The sequence below is a fragment of the Pelophylax lessonae genome (genome assembly GCF_965119305.1).
Source record: "Pelophylax lessonae genome assembly, chromosome: 11".
Taxonomy (NCBI): domain Eukaryota; kingdom Metazoa; phylum Chordata; class Amphibia; order Anura; family Ranidae; genus Pelophylax; species Pelophylax lessonae.
The window spans coordinates 18,501,651-18,519,753 of NC_138778.1; the positions used below are offsets into that span (position 1 = coordinate 18,501,651).

At 45.9% G+C, this 18,103-nt stretch overlaps 1 protein-coding gene and 1 long non-coding RNA gene across 4 annotated transcripts in view; one reads left to right on the plus strand and one right to left on the minus strand.

Moving 5' to 3' along the window:
- The window catches only part of LOC309566616, a 403,012-nt gene extending 394,260 nt beyond the window's left edge, over nt 1-8,752 (minus strand). The window contains exon 1 of the long non-coding RNA XR_014225887.1: nt 8,581-8,752. This is a non-coding gene — a long non-coding RNA (uncharacterized lncRNA). The remainder of the gene's footprint in view (nt 1-8,580) is intronic.
- The window catches only part of SDK2 (sidekick cell adhesion molecule 2), a 913,491-nt gene that overhangs the window by 638,271 nt on the left and 257,117 nt on the right, over nt 1-18,103 (plus strand). The window lies entirely within an intron of this gene.

Sequence of the window (18,103 nt, forward strand, 5' to 3'; positions counted from 1 at the left end):
TTATGCTCGGTTTGAACTTCAGCAAGTCATCTTCACTATGTCTAAATGCCTAAATGCATTGAGTTGCTGGCATGTGATTGGCTGAATAGCAATTTGTGTTACCAAGCCATTGAACAGGTGTACCTAATAAAGTGGCCGGTGATTTATTGAAGCGATTTGCCTGGAGCTCAGCTATAAATGACACTGGAGTTCAGAAGAGGGACTGTCATGCCAGAACAGAGACATCTCAGCAGGAAGGATGTAAGTGGAGAGATAACACATTTGGGTTCAGTCAATAAAGCCGCGCAAAGACCCGTAAAGGACGGATCCTTTTATAACTTAACGCACTTTGCGCATTGCTGATTGCCGCAAATAGACCCATTTTCCGTTAGAAAGTGGCGCCATGGAGCTGAAAATAAATAAAAAAAAACCTATATTGTGTGTGCTGGTTGCTGTCAACAGATAACTACTCTATCTGCCCATCCATATGTAAAGTGTTTTGCTGGCGGCCTTGTCGCCCCCTAATAATTGCATCGGTGTCAGCCGACTGGCGGGGGTTAACTATCCAATATAGAGCGCAAGCTGGCAGAGCGGATTACTTATCCCCCTCGGATAATGGGCTCCTCTGGGCAGAAATTAATCATGTCAGCCCCTCTCTGTCGCCGGGAGTTACGCCTTACTGGGTCCGCGGCAGGGATAGTCCTTCATCAGCGCGGACCTAGAGGCAGGAAATGCTCTACCTCTGGGGGGAGCCACTAATGGCAGCAGAGACGCGGTTTACCTCATTGGCTACAATGTTAAAGAGGAGAACTCTGGTCTGCCACTATAGTAACATTGTAACATTTTTTAGTCCAGTTTATTAAACAATAGGGATCGACCAAATATCGGCAAAGCCGATATATCGACGGCTGATCTGCACTTTCCCCGATATATCAGAATTGGCCCCGGAGGTGACCGATATTGCCGATATTTCGGAAAGTGCTTGTACCGGAGTGATGCCTGCAGCTAGAGACATCACCCTGGTATCGGCGTCCATAGCCGACGGTCGGCTGTCTTGTAATGACAACCGATGCAGCTGAGAAGCCGCTTGGCTGTCATCACAAGGAGCAGAAGGGGACGTCCCCCCCCCCCTCCCGCCGCCATCCGCGGCTCGCCCGGGTCTCCCGTCCCACTGGGAGACCCGGGCAACCAGCCCGCATGGCCGCTGAAGACCTGATCAAAGCCGCATTCGGCTCTGATCGGGTCTCCATGCAAAAACCCAGAAGTGATGTCATGACATAACTTCTGGGTACTGTCTGGCGCCAGATTTAAAAAAATAACAGCATTCAAAACAGCCAAACTTGGCGTTTTGAATGCTTTTAAGTGCAGAGGAGGGGTTTGGGGTCTTTTAGACTCCCCAGATCCCTCCACAAGAGTACCTGTCAAGAAAAAAATAGATATATATTTTTTTAAATGTACGAAAATATCGGCGCATATCGGCCGATACCGATATGCATTGGCCAAAATATCGGTATCGGCAACGAAAAACCGATATCGGTCGATCAATAGTATACAACAATGCAAAATCGCTTCAGTGTTGATCTTGTTTTGTTATTATTGTTTTGTTATTATTGTTGATAGTTTTAGTGCCGGTTCACACTTATGCGATGCGGGAAGGCTGCGAATTCGCAGTCTGTTCCCGGATCGCAAACGCACCTCTGGCAGTTCACACTGCCATATGCGATATGCTGGGGGTGTCAATGAAATGTTAACGACACCCCCAGTTTGATCGCATATCGCAGTGCGATCTTTACAGTTCGCACAGGATGGATCGCACAAGTGTGAACCACTGTGCGATCCGATCCTGATGCGCCTAAAAATAAGGGTCATGTGCGACTTTGCTGCGGGTGCAGTGCGAATTTAGCCATACAAAGTGTATGGCTGAATTCGCACCGCACAGCCGATCGCATGTAATGAAGGAGCAGTGCGCTCCGATATTACATGCGATCGCCGCAGCCGCACTAGTGTGAACCGGCACTTATTGTTGATCCTGCCAGTAGGTCCATTGGCTTTCCACTTTTATCAGGGTGACAACCTTGAATGTTTTGCAGTGTTGTCACCCTGTGGATGGGTCATTCTTAGATGGACAAGCTGTTTTAGGCCTCAGAACAAAAAAAAAAACCTCCCTGCCGTACATTGGCATTTATTTCCCCATGTTTTATCCTTTTAACCCCTTCCTGCCCAGCACTGGCATCCCTTTAAGTGGATTATTAGGCTCGGGGGGTGGGGGGGGGGGGGCAGGAGGGTCTGCCTCATCACGTGAAAACTGTAGTCACATGACCACCACAGTGGTCATCACATAATTGGATGTCAGACCCGCCAGACACCTATCATTGCTAGAGACAGGGAGCTGCCTTTGACATTGAACTTGCTAGTTTGACTACACTGGGAAGAGTCAATTTCCTAGCATAGCTTCCTCCCTCCTTGCACTTCCTAAGCCTCTACTCTTCCAGGGGTGATTAATTACTGTCTGTGCTTTCCCAGCTCTTCTACCCCCTCCCCTCACCTACTTGCATAACCTTTTATGTACCCCAGAGGAGCCCTTGACATAATTTTCAGGTCTAGGGGAACCCAGGCTAAAACCAATTATTTGGTGGTCGGTGGGAAAATGCTCCTTTCATTTGTGGCCATTAAGAAGAATGTCTCCTCTTACAGTGTTCATCAGAATGCTTCTCTTACAGATCATTAATGTCATATAGCTGGCTCTGCCAAGTTCTTGTCCCCAGAAGTATAAAGGCACTATCAGAAAGAAAGTCGATCAGCAACAGCTTAAGGAACCCTTAGAAACCTCTGGAGGAACTCTTGGGTTTTTCACTGAACCCTAGTTGGGAATGGCTGATCAGAAACGTTATTGGTGTCATGCCACTGATTCTGTCCCAGAACTATGTTAGCACTTTCAGATGGGAGGTCAATTGGTAATAGTTCAGGGAACCCCTAGCATCCTCTGGAGGAACCCTGAAACCCCTAGCAATCTCTGGAGGAACCCTGGAACCCATAGCAATCTCTGGAGGAACCCTGGTTGGGAATGGCTGATCAGAAAGAATATTGTGCCATGCCCTTGCTTCTGCCAGGTGGTGTTGGCCCCAGAGCTATGCGGGCATCTTCAGATGGGAAGTCAATTAGTCACAGCTCAAGGAACCCCTAGCAACCTCTGTAGGAACCCTGGAAACCCTAGCAATCTCTGGAGGAACCCTGATTGGAAATGGCTGATCAGAAAGAATATTGTGCCATGCCCTTGCTTCTGCCAGGTGGTGTTAGCCCCAGAGCTATGCGGGCACCTTCAGATGGGAAGTCAATTGGTCACAGCTCAAGGAACCCCTAGCAACCTCTGTAGGAACCTGGGAAACCCTAGCAATCTCCGGAGGAACCCTGATTGGGAATGGCTGATCAGAAAGAATATTGTGCCATGCCCTTGCTTCTGCCAGGTGGTGTTGGCCCCAGAGCTATGCGGGCACCTTCAGATGGGAAGTCAATTGGTCACAGCTCAAGGAACCCCTAGCAACCTCTGTAGGAACCCTGGAAACCCTAGCAATCTCCGGAGGAACCCTGGTTGGGAATGGCTGATCAGAAAGAATATTGTGCCATGCCCTTGCTTCTGCCAGGTGGTGTTGGCCCAAGAACTATGCGGGCACCTTCACATGAGAAGACAATTGGTCACAGCTCAAGTTACCCTTCCCAACCTCTGGAGGAACCCTGGTTGGAAATGACTGATCAGAAACATTATTGGTGCCATGCCCCTGGTTCTGCCAAGTGGTGTTGGTCCTAGAAATTTGTGACCACCTTCTGGCCAATCGGTCAATGCTCAAGGAACCCCAAGCAATCTCTGGAGGAACCCTGGCTGAGAAGGGCTGATATAAAGTGACCGCTCTGAGTTTGCTGTGGCTGCTGACATTATATCCAAGATGGCGGCACCAACAGCAATCTCAGGGCTTTTGGAGGGAGGCTTTCTCCTCATAGGTTAATCACTCTTTAGTCTATCATGAATGCTAGAATACTATTCATGTATTTATTTGCAAAATATTGCACAGTTTTCACCAACCTACACAAGAATTTTGGCACCAGTCACTTGATTTATTCCGATTTGCACTGTGTGCCCTTTTTTGTCATTTTTTCTATCATGAATGCTGCTGCCAGATTCATCTACCTTACCAATCACTCAGTGTCTGCCACCCCTCTCTGCCAATCCCTACTCTGGCTCCCGATCGCCCAGCGAATTAAATGCAAAATACTAACCACAACATTCCAAGCCATTCACAACTCTACCCCAAACTACATCACCAATCTTGTCTCCAAATATCACCCAAACTGTCCTCTTTGCTCCTCTCAAGACCCCCTGCTCTCTAGCTCCCTTGTCACCTCCTCCCATGCTCCAGGATTTCTCCAGAGCCTCTCCCATCCTCTTTAACTCTCTACCTCAATATGTCCTGCTATCTCCTACTCTCCTAGCTGCCTTCAGGCGATCCCTGAAAACTTGTCTTATCAGTAAAGCCAATCACACCTCCAACTAATCTTTTACCTCTTCCATCAGCTCATTCCCCACAGTTACAACCTTTCGCACCACCTGCCCCACCCTATTAGATTGTAAGCTCTTCTGAGCAGGGCCCCCTTAACCCTCTTGTATTGTAACTGTATTGTCTCCCTTTTTATATTGTAAATCGCTGCGTATAGTGTTGGCGCTTTATAAATCCTGTATAATAATAAAAAGAATATTCTTATAGAAAGATTGTTGTTGAAATAATTGGTCTGACAGCAGGAACTTTTTAAGAAGGAAGTGATTACTGGCAGCCAACGCATTAATCTTATGACCATTCTCCTTTAACCTCTTGCCGTCCACCCACTGCAGATATACTGCGGCAGGGCGGCTCGGCTGCGCCAAATAACGTAGATCAATGTGATTTTGTGCAAGAGGTCTTGGTGGCGCACACGCGCCGCCGGAGCTGCGCTCCCGCTGTGTTTAGACACAGTGGGAGGAGGAGCAGCGGCGATTGCTGCCGGCCTCCCGCGATCATCAGAGAAACTGACAGAAGACCCGCCTGCTTATGTAAACAAAGCAGGCGAGTCTTCTGTCAGACAGGCAGGGAGAGATCAGGAGTTTCAGCTGAGCTGACACCCCGATCTCTCTACATGCCTGTCACAGAACCCTCCCCCCCCCCCCCCCCACAGTGAGGAAGCACCAACAGGCATACATTAACCCCTTTGATCACCCCCAGTGTTAACCCCTTCCCTGCTAGTGTCATATATACAGTAACAGTGCATATTATTTAGCACTGATTGCTGTATTAATGTCACTTGTCCCCAAAAAGTGTCAAAAATGTCAGTTAGGGGTCCGATCTGTCCGCCGCAATGTCGCAGTCCCGCTAAAAAGACGTTGATCGACGCCATTACTAATAAAAAATTTTAAAAAAATTCCAAAAATCAATCCCATAGTTTGGCGCAAACCAATTAAAATACGCTTTTTGGGAATTTTTTTTACCAAAAATATGTAGCAGAATACAAATTGGCCTAAACTGTTAAAAAAAAATATGATTTTTTTAAATTTTTTTATTGGGAATGTTTTATAGCAGAAAGTAAAAAAATATGGCGTTTTTTCAGAATTGTTGCTCTTTTTTTGTTTATAGCGTAAAATGTAAAAACCGCAGAGGTGATCAAATACCACCTAAAGAAAGCTCTATTTGTGGAAAAAAAAAAAAGGACATCAATTATATTTGGGTACAGCGTCGCACGGCCGCACAATTTTTTGTTAAAATAACGCAGTGCTGAATCGCAAAAAAATGGCCTGGTCATTAACCACTTAAGCCCCGGAAGATTTTACCCCCTTCCTGACCAGGGTTTTTTTTTGCGATTCGGCACTGCGTGACTTTAACGGACAATTGCGCGGTCGTGCGACGCTGTACCTAAACGAATTTGACGTCCTTTTTTTTCCCACAATCAGAGCTTTCTTTTGGTGGTATTTGATCACCTGTGCGATTTTTACTTTTTGCGCTATAAACAAAAAAAGAGCGTCAATTTTGCAAAAATAACAATATTTTTAACATTTTTTTATAAGAAATTCCCCCCAAAAAAATGTAAAAATCTAAATTTCTTAACATTTTAGGCCAATTTGTTTTATGCTACATATGTTTGGTAAAAAAAAAAATCGCAAAAAGTGGATTTTGATTGGTTTGTGCAAAAGTTATCGCGTTTACTAACAAAGGGAAAGATTTTTGTAATTTTTGGTGTTTTTTTTAAACGCGTAATGGCGGCGATCTGCGATTTTTTTTTTTTTGTGGTACTGCGACATTGCGGCGGACAGATCGGACCCTTGACTGAAATTTTTGACACTTTTGGGGTTACCAGTGACATTACTGCAGTAATCAGTGCTCTATATATGCACTGTTACTGCAAAATGACACTGGCAGGGAAGGGGTTAACTTTATTGGGGAAGGAGGGGTTAAGTGTGTCCCTAGGGGCGTGCTTCTAACTGTGATTGGACATGGCTACTGGTGTAGGAACAGTGATCAACGGTCCTACATAGTAGAACCGTATGATCACTATTTCTACACAGGGGAGAATGACAGGCGGCTTGTTTACATCAGACGCCTGCCTTTCTCCCTCTCCACCGACGATCGCCGAGTGACATCGGGTCTGCTGGTCACACGCACGGACTTCCGAGCGAACGAGCCGGGGCGGGCGCGGGCGCGCGCTCGCCTGCTATTGGCTCACAAACTAGTGACAGGCAAGTGACATACCGGTACGTCACTTTGCCTGGCCGGGGCTGACCGCCGCAGTATATGTACTTGCGGCGGTCGGCAACCGGTTAAGGGGGTAAAACCTTCCGGAGCTGAAGTGGTTAAGAAAAATTGCATTTAGCGAAAACACTGTTTTCTAGTGGAATTAGAAGACGAATAATGAAATGCAGCCAAGATATGAGTTTTGTTAAATAAAAAATTCAAATGGAACAGTAAGGAAAAGGATACAAAAGGTAACGTGCTTGACATCCTAATTGACGCATTCTCGCGGCTCGCTTTTACCATGGGTCATCTAAGGGGAGGCAATATCTCCCCATTATAATGCAACTCCTCTCCACTCTATCAGCGCCGGCTCGGTGACAGCGGTATCAGTGTGAGAAGGTTCTCGGAATTAGCTACCTGCTCTACGCGCCTGCTGGCACCTGGCATCAGATGCCGCCACACGTTCCCATCACGCATTATGCCAGAAAGCAGCGCAGAAGTAAACTCGGAGCTTTAATTGGTGTCCTACGACCCATAAGGCCTTGCAGCTAGGGATGGAATTTGGTTGTCAAAAAAAAAAAAAAAAACACACGCATTAAAAGTGAACAGTAAGATAATGCGTCTGTTAAATCATGCCTTCAGTGCTCTTTTTTTTTTATTTTTATGTTTTCTTTTTTTTTTTTTTTTTGGCTCGTCGCAGCAAAATGTGAAATTTCACTTCCAGCTGGGGGAAGTCACCTGCTGGGTTCTTTTTTTTTTTTATATCTTCAATGGACTCCAGCAGCAACCAGGGGGTTAGAAGAGAGGTGTTCCCACCCGTAGTATATTGCTGATAATGCGAAATAACAGCAAAAATGAAATGGGAGGACCAAATATCGAATATTAGGGACCCCATGCAGCTGTTGCAGAATTAGGAAAACTCATTGGTGTATTCAAGAAAAGAAAAACTTTAAGCAAGTTGAAAGCTCCGCCCCCCCCCCCCTCCAAAAATGAAAAGTCAGCAGCTACACATACTGTAATATTCGGACACTTACCTCTCCTGGAGTCCAGCGATGTCGGCACCGCAGCCAATGTTTCCATCGGCTGTCGGGTGCTCCCGTCGCCATTGCCGGTAAGAGGACCCGGCAGTGAAGCCTTGCGGCTTCAGGGGCGGGTCCCTACTGCGCATGCGAGAAGCGCACTGCGCATTCGGATTGGCTCGGTGGCGGAGGGTAGGAGGAGGGGACCTCACTACTCTGTTGCGCCGTTCCCGGAAGTGGGGAAGGGTACCTGTCAAAAACAGGTACCCGTCCCCCCCCCCCCCCCCTAAAATGTGCCAAATGTGGCACCGAAGGGGGGGAGGAAGCAAATGGGCAGAAGATCCACATTTGGGTGGAACTCCGCTTTAATAACCCTGGCAAGGTGGCTCCCTTAACCACTTCAACCACTTCGGAGGATTTTCCTGCTCAAAGACCAGGGCCTATTTTGCGATTGGGCACTGTGTAACTTTAACGGACAATTGCGCGGTCGTGCGACGCTGTACCCAAATTAAATTGACGTCCTTTTTTTTCCCACAAACAGAGCTTTCTTTTGGTGGTATTTGATCACCGATTTTTATTTTTTGCGCTATAAACAAAAAAAGAGCGACAATTTTGAAAAAATAACAATATTTTTCGCATTTTTTTATATGAAATTCTCAAAAATAAATAAAAAAATCTAAATTTTTTAACATTTTAGGCCAATTTGTTTTCTGCTACATATTTTTGGTAAAAAAAATTGCAATAAGCGTATTTTGATTGGTTTGCGCAAAAGTTATCACGTCTACTAACTACGGGAAAGATTTATTTATGTCATTTTTATTTATTTTTTTTACTAGTAATGGCGGCGATCTGCGATTTTTTTGCGGGACTGCGACATTGCGGCGGACAGATCGGACCCCTAACTGACATTTTTGACACTTTTGGGGGGACCAGTGACATTACTACAGTAATCAGTGCTAAAAATATGCCCTGTTACTGTAATAATGACACTGGCAGGGAAGGGGTTAACACTGTGGGTGATCAAATGTGTACCTAGGGGCGTGTTTATAACTGTATGGGGGCAGGGCTTGTGAAATGATCACAGAGACCTGTGATCCTATATAGAAGATCATTCCAGAGAGAAGAGAGTTTACAACAGCTGACCGTCCTTCTCTCTCAGCGGGGAGCGATCGCCGGTGTCAGGCGGCAATCAGAGCCACCTGCCCCGCGCATCGGAGTCCCCGATGCCGAATGGGGGCGGGAGCGCACCACCGCCGGCGCGCGCTCGCCCCCCTAGCGGCAGGCGCGCCACCGATGTATACCTACGGCGGTTTGTGCAGGAGGGCCAGCCTGCCGCTGTATAACTGCGGTGGGCGATCCTTAAGTGGTTAAGGTGGAAAAAGTTCTCCCGCGTGGTCACGGACCCCCTGCGCTCGCAATCGTCGGGTGGAGAGGGAGAAAGGCAGGCGGCTGATGTAAACAAGCCGCCTGTCATTCTCCCCTGTGTAGGAATGGTGATTATACGGTTCTACTATGTAGGACTGTTGATCACTGTTTTTACACCTCAAGCCACAGCCAATCACAGTTAGAAACACGCCCCTAGGGACACACATAACCCCTCCCTGCCAGTGTTAACCCCTTCACTGCCAGTGTAATTTTACAGTAACAGTGCATATGTATAGCACTGATTACTGTAGTAATGTCACTGGTAACCCCAAAAGTGTCAAAAATGTCAGTCAAGGGTCCGATCTGTCCGCCGCAATGTCGCAGTCCCGCAAAAAAAAATCGCAGATCGCCGCCATTACGCGTTACAAAAAAAAACAACAAAAATGACAAAAATCTTTCCCTTTGTTAGTTAACGCAATAACTTTTGCGCAAACCAATCAAAATACGCTTTTTGCGATTTTTTTTTTTTTTTCCAAAAAAATGGTGAAAAAAAAATTGGCCTAAAATGTTAAAACATTTTGATTTTTACTTTTTTTTGGGGGGGGGGGGGGGGAATTTCATGTAAAAATAATGTGAAAAATATTGTTATTTTTGCAAAATTTACGCTGTTTTTTTGTTTATAGCGCAAAAAGTTAAAATCGCACAGGTGATCAAATACCACCAAAAGAAAGCTCTGTTTGTGGGAAAAAAAGGACGTCAAATTAGTTTAGGTACAGCGTCACATGACCGCCCAATCGTTCGTTAAAGTCACGCAGTGCCGAATCGCAAAATAGGCCCTGGTCAGGAAGGGGGGTAAAATCTTCTGGGGTTTAAGTGGTTAAAAAATAGTAATCTCTAATTTTCGCTACTGTAAGGGGTGCTGCAAACCATCCACATCTTAATGCTTGATACCGCACTGCCTTGGCAAATGTGCATTGGGATTGAACGGGACCTTAGATAAGATCAAGTCGGGTTTGCAAGAACAGAAATTAGCACATCAGCGACATTGTCACAGGTTTGCAGTTGTTAAGAATCAGAATACTTTCGCAGCAAACACAAATATCATCAAGCACATTCAACGTATATGGCGTAACCTTGGTGTTAACGAGGAGAGGGGTTTTTTTTATTTTATTTACTTATTTTAATTTGCTAAAAGTACTAAAAAAATACTAAAGTCTTTTTTTGGTTTTATTTTTTCTTTACTTTGTGGAAAATCTGGTTAGTGGAGACTTGAACATTTTAGGCCAATTTTTTTTCTGCTACATATTTTTGTTAAAAAAAAAAAAAATCGCAATAAGCGTATTTCGATTGGTTTGCGCAAAAGTTATCGCAGCTACTAACTACGGGAAAGATTTATACCATTTTTATTGTTTTTGTTTTTTTTTATTACTAGTAATGGTGGCGATCTGCAATTTTTAGCGGGACTGCGACATTGCGGCAGACAGATCGGACCCCTAACTGACATTTTTGACACACTTGGGGTTACCAGTGACATTACTACAGTAATCAGTGCTAAAAGTATGCATTGTTACTGTAATAATGACACTGGCAGGGAAGGGGTTAACATGGGTGATCAAGGGGTTAAATGTGAACCTAGGGGGAGTGATTCTAACTGTGGGAGGGGGCGTGGCTTGTGAAATGATCATAGAGACATGTTATCCTATATAGAAGGATCACAGGGGTTCTGTGATCATTCCAGGGAGAAGAACGGTCAGCTGTGTTTACAACAGCCGACTGTTGTTCTCTCTTAGCTGGGAGCGATCGCGGGTGTCAGGCGGCAATCGGAGCCGCCTGCCCACTGCATCGGGGGCGGGAGTGCGCTGCTGGCAGTGCGTGCTCGCCCCCTAGCTGCCTGGCACGACGTAGGCGCAGGAGGGCCGCACTGCCGCAGTAAAAAGGCGGCGGGTGGTCCGGAAGTGGTTAATATATACTATAATACCAAAAGTATTGGGACGCCTGCCTTTACACACACATGAACTTTAATGGCATCCCAGTCTTAGTCTGTAGGGTTCAATATTGAGTTGGCCCACCCTTTGCAGCTATAACAGCTTCAACTCTTCTGGCAAGTCTGTCCACAAGGTTTAGGAGTGTATCTATGGGAATGTTTGACCATTCTTCCAGAGGCGCATTTGTGAATGAGAAGGCCTGGCTGTGCTCTAATTCTTGCTAAATGCGTTCTATCGGGTTGAGGTCAGGACTCTGTGCAGGCCAGCCAAGTTCCTCCACCCCAAACTCGCTCATCCATGTCTTTATAGACCTTGCTTTGTGCACTGGTACAAATCATTTGGTGGAGGGGGGGGGGATTATGTGCGTGTACATAGTGTATAAGTCAATGGGAATACAAAAACAGCTTAATTGAGCTTGGAAGGGGTCAACTGCACCTGTGAAGGACTTCAGTTGGGATTCAAAAATGTGTAAAGCTGATTTCAAATGCAAATGGAATGCACTTGGAAGCACGCTGCATTTCCCATCTGCACAAGCCCTAAACCGCACCACGAGCCTCAACTACAATTGATGACACGTAGGATACAGTTGGTGACACAGGGTAGGTGGTGAATGTTAGGTTCAGGTCTTCCACACGTCCTCTCATGTTGGCAAACATTCTACAGCAGCCTTTCTCAACCTTTTCAACACAGAGGAAACCTTAACTACCTGCCATCCGCGCTACAGCCTATATACGGCTGCAGCGCGGACTCAAATTTTCGGGAGGCCGTTTTTAAATGGCCTCCCAGAAGCAGACTCCCCGCGCGCTCCCGCGAGCGTGCATCGGGGAGAATCTGTGTCGGCCGTGTCCCTTGGACACAGCCGATCACAGATCGTGGTTAATGGCCAATCACAGCGGCCATTCACCACGTGATCGGACCATCCAATGAGAGATGATCTCATATGTAAACATATGAGATCATCTCTCATCGCCGGCTCTCCTTCCTCACACGGAGCCTGCAGTGTGAGGAAGGAGGGGGAGCCGTCAGCCGCCGGGGACACAAAGGAATGTAATCAGGGCACCGATCACCAGTGCCCTGATTACTGCAAGGTAAAAAAACATACACAAATTGCCCCCAACAGTGCCCACAGTGCCCGCCATCAGTGCCCCCCATCAATGCCCACAATCAGTGCCCATAGTGCTGCCAGTCAGTGCCCATCAGTGCCTGCTCATCTAGGCACTGATGAGCACTGACTGGCAGCACTATGGGCACTGATGGTGCTGCCCATCAGTGCTCATCAGTGCCACCCGTCAGTGTCCATCAGTGCCATCCGCCAGGGCCCATCAGTGCCCATCAGTGCCGCCTCTCAGTGCCCAGCAGTGCCACCTCTCAGTGCCCAGCAGTGCCACCTCTCAGTGCCCAGCAGTGCCGCCTATCAGTGCTCATCAGTGCCGCCTATCAGTGCCGCCTATCAGTGCTCATCAGTGCGGCATATTAGTACCTCCTCATCAGTGCCCATAAGTGCCACCTCATCAGTGCCCATAAGTGCCACCTCATCAGTGCCCATCAGTGCAGCCTATCAGTGCCCATCAGTGCCGCCTCATCAGCGCACATCAGTGAAGGAGAAAAATTTATTTTCAAAATTTACTCGCAGAAAATAAGAAAAACTTTTTTTTTTTTTTCAAAATTTATTCTTTTATTCTTTTTTTTTTGTAAAAAATAAAAAACCCAGAGATGATTACATACCACCAAAAGAAAGCTCTATTTGTGTGAAAAAAATGATATAAAATTCATATGGGTACAGTGTAGCATGACCGCGCAATTGTCAGTCAAAGTGTGACAGCGCTGAAAGCTGAAAATTGGCCTGGATGGGAAGGGTGTTTAAGTGCACAGAAGGCAAGTGGTTAAACTAATTTTCAGGTCTCAAGGAACCCCTACTAAAAATGACTATATTTACCACTCATGATACATTAGTGTGATGGTCAGTGGGATGAATGTTCCTTACACTTGTGGACATTGGGAAGAATTACCTCTTTACCCACTTAAGCCCCGGAAGATTTTACCCCCTTCCTGACCAGGGCCTATTTTGCGATTCGGCACTGCGTGACTTTAACGGACAATTTCGCGGTTGTGCGACGCTGTACCTAAACGAATTTGACGTCCTTTTTTTCCCACAAACAGAGCTTTCTTTTGGTGGTATTTGATCACCTGTGCGATTTTTTGATCATGCGCTATAAACAAAAAAAGAGCGTCAATTTTGCAAAAATAACAATATTTTTCACATTTTTTTATATAAAATTCCCCCCCAAAAAAAAGTAAAAATCAAAATTTTATAACATTTTCGGCCAATTTGTTTTCTGCTACATATGTTTGGTAAAAAAAATTGCAAAAAGCGTATTTTGATTGGTTTGCGCAACAGTTATCGCGTTTACTAACAAAGGGAAAGATTTTTGTCATTTTTGTTGTTTTTTTTTTAACGCGTAATGGCGGCGATCTGCGATTTCTTTTTGCGGTACTTCGACATTGCAGCAGACAGATCGGACCCTTGACTGACATTTTTGACACTTTTTGGGTTACCAGTGACATTTCTACAGTAATCAGTGCTATAAATATGCACTGTTACTGTAAAATTACACTGGCAGTGAAGGGGTTAACTTTTTTTTGAGAGGGAGGGGCTATGTGTGTCCCTAGGGGTGTGATTCTAACTGTGATTGGCTGTGGCTTGAGGTGTAGGAACAGTGATCAACGTTTCTACATAGTAGATCCGTATGATCACCATTCCTACACAGGGGAGAATGACAGGCGGCTTGTTTACATTAGCCGCCTGCCTTTCTCCCTCTCCACCCGTCGATCGCGAGTGACCGGCGGATGATCGGGTCCGCCGGTCACACGCGCGGGGGGGGGGGGGGTCCGTGACCGCGCGGAAGCGCGCCTCCGGCGGCGCGCGCTCGCTCCTGAGACCCTCACAGGCTAGCGACGTAGACCTACGTCGCTCTGCCTGTGAGGGGCTGACTGCCGCAGTAAATCTACTGTGAGCAGTTGGAAAGTGGTTAAAGATAGCTAAAAAGATCAATGGTGTCAAGGGGGAACCTATCTGAGAGGCAGAAGTTGCTCTTTGCTCAAGAAACCCCTAGCAACCTCTGGAGGAACCCTAGGGTTCCACAGAACCGTGGTTGAGAACCACTGGTCTACAGGTTCAAAAAGTTGTTCCTCCTTTTACACCTGTCCTTCATTAAACAACACAGCACAGTCCTTCGGAAGGAAAAATGAATCTCCATTCTCCTTCTTCGGAGTCTGATGTGAATGTGTGTTAACAACCGAGCAAATTTTTCACTTCTCAGGAAAACGTGCTTCAATTTCGGAAACCCTCCCGCGCCATCTTTACCTCTGTGGCGAGAACAGCTGTGCTGCAATGTTCAATTACCGCAAATCTTTTTTTAATTGAGGACAGTACGACGGATTATTTTAAGTCATGAAAAATTAACCTTTTTGATGCTGCTGGAAGGCATGAAAAAATCGGCTTAATTTAACGGGAAGTCGGATTGGGAAAGCGATCTGCCAAAACTTGGTATTTAATTACACCCAAGGTCATTACGAGGAGGAAGGAGGCGGGGCTGAGCGCAGACGTGGCCAGGAAAAGAAAAAAAAAAAAACACGGTGCTGATGAGGAATTAATAAGGCAGCTGTGCTAACGAGCCTCGTTAATGATGATGTTGTTAAAGAAAAATACTTTGCATGTTTTTAATTACAGCGATTACAGAGTTGGTAACAAGCATTTTGTCTTAGTCATCCTATTAGTTAAGATTGTTGGTTTCCAATGTCTGAGATGTGAATACAATCAATGGTCTGAAAATTAGATTATAAAACCGTTATTTGCAAAAGTCCCGGTTTCAATGTGATGGTCCCAACTTCCAGGTCCCCAAAATGGCGGGGTTGTCAAAATTGCCTAAGTTCCTAGGTCCTATTCCTGTTTTCCAAATTCTCCCTACCTTTTACAGAATGAGATTAGTGGCTGGGTATGGAGGAGATCAGAAGCCGAGGTCTTTCTTCACATTGTTTACAAACCTCAATAGCTTAAGCTGAAATGGACTATCTCACTTATTAGGTACCTCTGTCTGACTTTTACGGTGCTCTCTTCAGACAATGTTACCACCATTTCTTTCCTTTCCCTTTCCCTTTCCCTTTCCCTTTCCCTTTCCCTTGTTTTCCCTGCCTTTATTCTACTTCTTCCTTTCTATTGTTTACAAACCTCAATAGCTTAAGCTGAAATTGACTAACTCGCTTATTAGGCACCTCTGTCTGACTTTTACCGTGCTGTTTTCAGACAATGTTACCGCCATTTCTTTCCTTTCCCTTTCCCTTTTTCTTGTTTTCCCTGCCTTTATTCTACTTCTTCCTTTCTATTGTTTACAAACCTCAATATCTTAAGCTGAAATTTACTCTCTCACTTTTTAGACATTTCTGAGGTTTCTGTGAGAAATAGCGTGCCTGAAAATGAAGTTGTTGTCCTAAGCTCTGCTTACTTAAAGGGGTTGTCAAGCCTGTATGTTGTGGTCTTTAAGATGCCCATTAGTGATCGACCGATATCGACTTTTCGTTGCCAATACCGATATCGATATTTTGGTCATCGCGTATCAGTATTGTTTTTTTTTTTTTTTTTTACTTGACTGGTACTCTTGTGGAGGGATCTGAGGGGTCTAAAACACCCCAAACCCCTCCTCTGCACTTAAGAGCTTTCAAAACGCCAAGTTTGGCTGTTTTGAATGCTGTCAAAACCAAAACCATACTTCTCTTTTAATGACTTGGATAAGATCTGCAAAGAGAAGTGGGACAAAATCCCTCCTGAGAAATGTGCAAACCTGGTGTCCGACCCCAAGAAACGTCTTACCTCTGTGATTGCCAACAAGGGTTTCTCCACCAAGTACTAAGTCATGTTTTGCAAAGGGGTCAAATACTTATTTTATTCATTAAAATGCAAATTAATTTATAACTTTTTTTAAATGCGTTTTTCTGGATATTTTGGTTAAAATAAACCTACCATTAAAATTATAGGCTGATCATTTCTTTGTCAGTGGGCAAACGTACAAAAATCAGCAGGCGATCAAATACTTTATTCCCCCCACTGCAGGGGAGGACTGGGCCAGGGGGCGGGGGAGGGGGGGCAATTGCCCCCTGGGCCACTCTGATGTCCTGTAAAAAGGCTGCACCGCTTCTGCCACAGTCATGCCTAAAGGATACCTGGTAAAGAGAAGTAAAAAGTCCCCACCGCTGACCTACTGAGTGCGGGATGAAGGACAGAGCGCAGGCCTCCCCCCCAGCATGGATGGTGTAAACTGTGTCTGAGCAGAGGCCGGTTCCATGCCCCACTAAAGACTCTCCTCCCCTGGCCAGCCCCAACCGAGCTGTCCCAGCTTCCCCCAACCGCCCCCTGCTGGCCAGGTTGGGAACCCAGATTCAGCCGGTGAGTAGAGAGTACCTGGAGCGGAGCTTCAGCCTGGAATGGGGGTCAGGAGGAGGAAGGGAAGAGGGAGAGTGGGAGGGGGGGTTGAGTCGATGCACCATGGGCCTCTGGTTTGTACTTGCCCCCTGGGTCAAAAGTTGCCAGTCTATCCCTGACCCACTGTGTGGTCCTTCTGGTTTCCATGACCAACTTTCAACCACCACTCCAACCCTGCTCCTAATCCCTGGTGGTCCATCCCCTTCTCGTTCAAATACCCTTACTATGGGAACTCCAACAGGCCAAACGGCTTTAGTACATAGTAACTTTAAACACAATATATGACGGTATTGGCAGGAGAGACTGAGGTCAAGTGATGCTGCTGAGAGTTCATGTCTAGGCCCGTCTACGGTGGAATAGACTTGGGGGCCTACACCAGAGGCTTGGACTGGAGCAGGCAGGAGCTGTAATAAGATAGTCAGGAGGTCGGAAAATCTTTATTTCTCTTACGTCCTCTGACAGTCGCCGCCCACTCATACAGTCTTCACCAATGGGTATTGACCTCTTATCCACAGGAGCAAGCTATGCATAAGACTTGTTAAAACAAAGCAATTTACATAGACACACCTGTAGGGGGCTGTCCCTTTGGTCTAATACCCCCCTGCTATCAGCCTTCCCAACTCAGTTTGTCTTCTGCCTAGTTAGGAGTAAGATAGGCTTCCCTGTGCTGGGGCTACATGTCTCAGCCTTTCTTCTGTTTTATTAATTTATTTGCCTGGGTGCTGCGTTGCCTTTGTGACGGTTGCGCTTCCCACCCCTCATGTCTACACTGCTTTGGGACATCCCATTGGTGAAGACTGTATGAGTGGGCGGCAACTTTCAGAGGACGTAAGAGAAAACTGAATTTTTGTAAAATCTTACCGTAAAAATTCCTTTCTCTGAGTCCTCTGACAGTCGCCGCCCCGCCCCGCCCCTCTTTTGGGGTTTTTATGGACTCTAACTGCTTGCTACCAAACTGAGTTGGGAAGGCTGATAGCAGGGGGGTATTGGACCAAAGGGACAGCCCCCTACAGGTGTGTCTATGTAAATTGCTTTGTTTTAACAAGTTTTATGCCTAGCTTGCTCCTGTGGATAAGAGGTCAATACCCATTGGTGAAGACTGTATGAGTGGGCGGCGACTGTCAGAGGACTCAGAGAAAGGAATTTTACGGTAAGATTTTACAAAAATTCCGTTATCTCATGCAAAGGTAGAAGTTCTCTGTATCATTCGTCCTCATGAATAAAAGTGGTCAGGAAGACCTAAAGTGCACCCAAAGTCGAAAGCTTAGAGTCCCACAAAGAAAAGTTCTCCATTCAGACACAATTCATAAATTAGACACAAAATATCACTTTGAAAAACTTTTTTTCTATTCCGATAAAGTTGACCTGCAACCATTAACGTCTCCTTTAATGTTCATCTCTGATGCATCTATATAGCGCTGGCACACTCTATTGTCAGCAGCATCGTGCAGTAATACAAACATCCCTCTCTTCCATTAGAACGCAGTCCTGCTTTAATGGCTGTAATTAGCTATGGTAGTAATTGATTTT